The 6,422-nt window shown below is 41.7% G+C and overlaps 1 pseudogene; it reads right to left on the bottom strand.

The window, feature by feature from the left end:
• Positions 1–3,289: 3,289 nt before the first annotated feature.
• Positions 3,290–5,279, bottom strand: LOC102487192 (DDB1- and CUL4-associated factor 8 pseudogene; annotated as a pseudogene).
• Between the last annotated feature and the right edge of the window lie 1,143 nt (positions 5,280–6,422).

Raw genomic sequence — 6,422 nt, 5'->3', positions numbered from 1 at the left:
GTTGTGAGCCCAGCTGCTACCAAGCATAAACAAAGTAAGCCAGAATATAAACCAAACTGTGCATGTGCTACAATAGCACCTGGTGCCTCTGCCCCTACTTTCTGAGCACAAAACATGTATGGGTACTGTTTTGTCTTGTCCTTTCAAATCTTTCGCCAAAAGCTTTTTGTAGCACAAGCAATCTCAGAACCATGCAGGGAACTCTGAATAAAATTTTAGCTTAGCTAAATTGACAGAATATAAATCCCCTACTCAGGCAGACCTGCTTACAAACAGCAGGTGGAAAAAGAACTACATAATTAATCTGCTCTTGCCACTGTTCTCATAGACACTCGGTGTCACTAGAAATCCCAAATGATGTGGTTTCTTTGGATGTTTTGTTAATGTTGTTGCTAATATTCACCCCATTCAGTTATATAGGGTGATCCCAAGTCAAGATTCTAGTTTATAATTCTCTTCTTTTGTCCTATGTTCAACCACATTGCACAGCCCAGACTCACTTGGGTTCTTCAGCTGAGTTCCTTTTCAGACTTCTAAGGTATCTCTCTGCCACCCCCTGGCAGGCCAGGTGGCACAGTGGGTAAGCACTGTGCTTTCAGCACTGGATCCCACATGGCCAATTGCTGTTTGAATCTCTAACCCAGCAGCTTGAAAAACATACCTGGTGCAAGTGCATTCATGACCACAGTCCTGATGGGATGGACAAACACAAGAAAGATTGTGGTGTGACCATGTCCTATTGGGAGTGCTTTATTCTCTCTCTCTCTCTCTCTCTCTCTCTCTCTCTCTTAGGTGAGTGCACACACCCTATGACATTTAAAAAGAAAAAAGAAAGAGAAAAAGAAAAGAAAGGTTCTTTCTTGATAGCAGACGTTAGTATGGAATTCTGCAGGCTACCAGATCCCTAAGGCAGTGACCCTAATTTCAGTGAGCAGGAACTTTGGTCAAGATATCAGGTATTCCAAAGTCTAATCTTATTATGCAAATTCCTCTATGTGCTCCCATTTCAAGGAGTATTATCAAAGAATATCTGTTGTTAGGCCACAGGATGATTCATTACATCTTTTTTCTTCAATAAATGCTGCAAATAATGGTGTTATAGTTCATGGATATTGGGGGGAGGGTGATCTGCATTCCCTTACAGAAAAAACACATATAAAACTAAAACAGGGGCCAGCACGTGGCACAGAGGTTAAGAGAGTTGTATCCCAAATGGCCTGCTGAGCAGTTCAATTCCCAGATCCAGTAATTTGAAAAACATGTCGGGCCTGTGTGTGTGTGACCACAATCCCAAAAGGAGAATGGAGGAGAAGAGACTGGAGCATGGCCATTCCCCATGCAGTGGTGGTGGTGGGGTTCACTTTTCCTCTCTTCTTTTCTGACTAGTACATGGGTCCTGTAGCAAACAAAATAACAAATTAAAAATAAAGAATAAAAACAAATACCATTATTGAATTGTAATTGGGCATCCAGTGACTTAAATTTACTTTCAGTAAGTCTTTAAATAATTTCTAAAAACTTTTAAGCTGAAGAGAATATTTTTTAAAACTTCATTTTATTTATCATTATTATTACTTTTTTTAGAGGGTTTTGCTATAGAGCATGTGTGCTCTCCAGAAAGACAGAGACAGAGAGACAGAAAGCAAGAAATCACCCCCCCAGGGGGGATGGCCACACCACAATCCCTTCTCCCCCATTCTCCTCTCGGGATCTTGGGCACGCATGCACATGCACCTGGCGTGAGTTTAAGCCACCGGGTCCAGGACTTGAACCGCGGTTGACTACGTGGGAGTTCAGCGACATAGCCATTACACTAACCACTGGTCCCACCATTATTATTACTTTTAATTTGATACAGGCACTCACCAGAGAGGAAGAGAGAGGGAAAGTAAGAAAGGAAGTTGCAAGGTCTGGGATGTCTAATAGAGTAATAATGCATGGCTATCTAATAGAATTTTTCATCAAATTATATAAAATTATTATCTACAAGTATAAATTTTATTGCAATATTAATGTACTCTTAAAAGTTAATTGAAATATAAATTTTTACATATGAGGATTTTTAATTTTCCTAGCATGATTGTCCCAGAAGGACTTCCTGGAAGGTAATCCTGTTGAAAGTCCTCAGTCATAAAACTTCAAGAGAACTGAAAGTGCAGAGTAAATAATGTCATGTGATTTAGTTTTTGCCAGCTTCAGTGCGCTCAAGTTAATCAATATTATTAACATGGATTCAGAAAATGTGGATAACCCTAAATTACTTACCCCAAGGGGGTGAATTATCTGATTAAGAATTTCGACCAGCAGTTTGTGTAATGGCTATGTCGCTGGGCTCCCATGTAGTCAACTTCGGTTCCAGTCTCAGACCCAGTGGCTTAAACTCACGCTGGGCGCATGTGCATGTGTGTTCAAGATCCCAAGGGGAGAATGGAGGAGAAGGGATTGCAGCATGGCCATCCCTCCTGGGGGGTGATTTCTCGCTTCCTGTCTCTGTGTCTCTTTCTGGCGAGCACATGCACCCTATAGCAAACCCCCCCCCAAAAAAAAAAAAAATTAATCCATCCACTTTTTCTCTTTTCCTTTTCTGTAAGACAGTGTGTGTGTGTGTGTGTGTGTGTGTGTGTGTGTGTGTGTGTGGTCAAGTATCAGCATTTACAGAATAAATCGTACTTTGTTCAATTTTAGTTATTTTAAAAAGAATAAGCACCTTTTTAAAAATGTTCAAGTCAGGGACCAACAGTTAGCATAATGGCTATGTCGCTGGACTACCATGTAGTTGACCGCAGTTCGCATCCTGGACCCGGTGGCTTAAAACTCACACCGGGCGCATGTGCGTGCTTGCCCAAGATCCCAAGAGGAGAATGGAGGAGAAGGGATTGTGGCGTGGCCATCCCCCCTAGGTGTTGATTTCTTGCTTTCTGTCTCTCTGTCTCTCTCTGTCTGTCTGGCAAGAGCATGCATCATATAGCAAAAAAACCTCTCCAAAAAAAAAGGAAAAAAATATATATATAAAATGTTCAAGTCAACTGATGAACTTTTGTGTTTGGACTAAAATATTAAAGATAGCAGAAATGGTGCAAGTTTTGTGTCAGCATTCAGAAACTAGATTTAATAAAGCTATTAATTTTTTCATTTTAGAGTTCAATTATAAGGGAACAAAATAAAGATGCATAAGTAAATTCATTATATAGTCACCTAATGTATAGTCTTTAGATCTTATGGAAAATCAGAAGACAACCGGTAAATTGATTAGTCAAATTAAGTTTTAAAGACTAATCTATTGGGCGTGGTGGTGCCCGCCCTATGGCAAAGACTAGCCTATTGAGGTGACACCTAGCTGCAGTGGGTATGAGGCCATCAGGATGGCAAGCACTGCACATGGTCTTCGCTTTCTTCTTCCTCGGCTGTATCTGAGGTGCTGGAAAACTCATTTGAATCTGCATCTAGGTCTTCATCTTCACGTCCTCCCTCATCCTGGTCAGGATCACTCTGTGTCAGGTGATGCATGAGGAACCAAAGCAAGTGGTTATCATACAAGGTAGCATGGTGCAAATTATCTTCATCTCGTTTCCGCTTGTTCCTGTTAATCACATTTTTCAACCAGGTGAGGTCAGTGGAACCTTTTGCTGTGGGTGCCCAGATCTTGACATCATGGTCTAGGCCACTGGTTGCCATCATAGGTAGGTAAGGGTGAGGCTCAAGACAGTTTATAGTACCTCCTTTGTCTCCATCCAGGCACTGAATTATCTGGCAGGATGACTTCTCCCAGAGGAAGATGTGACCACAATCACTGCCGCTCACCACAAACTCACTTCTGGGGCCATAGAAATTGACGCCTTTGACTGTGGCATTATTTCTGTGTCCCTTATATCTTTTAACATATTGAGCTCCATCATCATGGGCGGAGTTAAAGAGGTAAATATCTTCATCATTGTAGCTGGCCAGAAGTTCTGTTCCATCATGGCTGTACACAAGGCAGGTGATGCTTACATTGGAATCATAGCCCAACAAGTGATGAGGACAAAATTTCTTGAGTACTCCACTGTTCTCATTTTCACCAGTCTTCCTCTGATCATAAATCCTTACAAACTGATCTTGTCCACCTACTGCAAACTGGTAGGTATCAGCAGGATTCACACAGATTGTATACAGTCCCACTTTCTTCTCCTCCTCTTTTACTACCAACATTTTCCTAGCTGGCTGCTCTTTTCTGAGGTCAATGGTGAAGACAACTGCATCTTCACCTGAAGTTAGGAATGTAAAGGGGGAGCTTGGATCTAAAGCCAACTTATGTGAAGCTCCTCCATGCTGAGCCACATGCTTGGTATTCTTGCAGTGTGGTGTAGCAGACAGTTCTGCTACCCGTACCTGCCCATCACGGGCACACATGGCCAGGATGGAATCACCACAATTAGGAAGGAATTTAGCCTGAAAGACATTATTTCTGTGGCCACTCTCAAAGGTCAGCAATGCTTGCTGCCGTGTCCAGTCCCACACTATCACCTTCAGGTCGTCACCACTACTGGCTAGCCAGGTGCCACGCTGGTTAAAGTGCACAGTATTCACACAACCAACATGGCCTTCAAGATCATACTGCAGGCCGAAACGCTGAACGAAGACTTGTGCCCCACAAGCCTCATGTACAAATCGGGCACTCGAACCCAGCTGCCGCTGCCGAAGAGCAGTAAGGACTCGCCAGTTTGGTGGTGGTAGGGCATATGTCTCTGAAGAGACCCAGTCTTCTAGGCTCTCATGCTCATTTTGTAAATACTGTTCACAGCTGGCCTCGCTGGACTGTACGAATATATGAGGTGGTGGTGGTTCTTCCTCCTCCCTTTCCTCTTCCTCCTCCCGGTCCTCTTCCTCCTCCCTTGTCTCCTCCTCTTCCTCAAAATCTTCCAAACTTTCAAATGTAATGTCTTTATTATAATTTTCTGGGTCCTGATTTTCTGTGCTGGCAGGGATGGGGACGCCATAATCCCCTGAGACACCACCATTCTCGGTCAAAGTCAAGCTTAGTTCTGAGTTCTCTATTTTAATGTCCGAGCATGTCTCCCTCCCTACATCCATTTCTGACCCCTCCTCCGGGCTGCTGGTCAGGTTTCTGTTCTCTACGTTTTGTGGAATATCTGTGATAGTCTCTCGGCCAGACATGTTGACTGATGTTTGCTGAAGGTGGTCTGGAATAAAGAAAAGTCAATTCTACAATTTCAGAGAAGGAGGCAGGCCCTAAATGTGGGCCAGCCAGATGAGATCGTAGTAACCAAGCAGGTGAGGAGGCATCAATCTGGTAGAACTAAGGGGGAGGGGAAATACCCGGATGAAGACGTTCCAAGTATGGAAACCGGTGAGGTTCAAAAGGTTTGCATCCAATGACCGCTCAGATTTTTCAAGTCTAGAGCCCTGCCCCCTTGGCCATCTTACGTTGTCTGTGGCTCTGCCTGCTGTTTCTGTCTCTCTCTTTTTTTCCCTTGGAAGATTGAAGCTTGCTGCACTTTGAGAAATATCCATATTAGAGAGCCTTCAGCAGACGTGAACGTGTCCCTGTTTAGGCAAAATAGCTTTTATAAGACGCTAAGTACTTTAACATAATGTACAGTATAAAATGAAGATATAGGCAAGAGCAACGAAAATTTAGCTAAGATCCCTACTGTTAATGACTTCCTGACATACAAAAAAATGTCTTAAGTAAATCCAACAGCTTGATTTTATGTTTAATTAGGATACCTAGTTAATTGCATTTTGGATAAATAATACTTGTTAGTATTGAGTAGACCTCAAATATTGCGTTAGACATACTTGCACTAAAATTTTATTATTTATCTAAAATTCAAATTTAACTTGATGTCATATATTTCTATTTGTTCAATCTGGCAGGCTTTTTTAATGAGAAGAATTTAGTCCCTCAGTATAATCAAGACTGAAATCAACTGACCAATCTGAAGTGGACAATGAAATAAGTAATGAGCAGCTGATCAGTAACCTAGTGGTTAGGAGAGCTAGATCCCACATGACTTACTGCTTTTTTCAGGGAAAGGGGGTTGGAATAGGGTTGGAGGGGTTGAAGAACATGCTGGCTCCCACATGTGACAGATCCCCACAGGATGGAGAAATAAAGGAGAAGGGATTAGACCATGAGTACACCTCATTGGGGATGCTTTTTTCATCTTCCTACACCTTTCTCTCTATCTCTCCCTCTGGCCAATATACATGCCCCTGGAAATTAAAACAAAAAGAGAAAGAAATGATTAACTTCTTCACTTATATGAAAGTAAAAGGATCTTTTTCCACCAGAGTCTATGTAAAAATAGAGAATTTATTGTGTATATATGTATGAAAATAATGAATATAAAAATAATTTTGTATTACATTTTTATAAAAATAAATTGTATACATAAAATATATATAATATATAACCCATT

Source organism: Tupaia chinensis, unplaced genomic scaffold (genome assembly GCF_000334495.1).
Source record: "Tupaia chinensis unplaced genomic scaffold, TupChi_1.0 Scaffold000600_1, whole genome shotgun sequence".
NCBI lineage: Eukaryota > Metazoa > Chordata > Mammalia > Scandentia > Tupaiidae > Tupaia > Tupaia belangeri.
The sequence above is the reverse complement of the archived record's forward strand: the minus strand, read 5'-3'. Positions and strand labels throughout refer to the sequence as shown.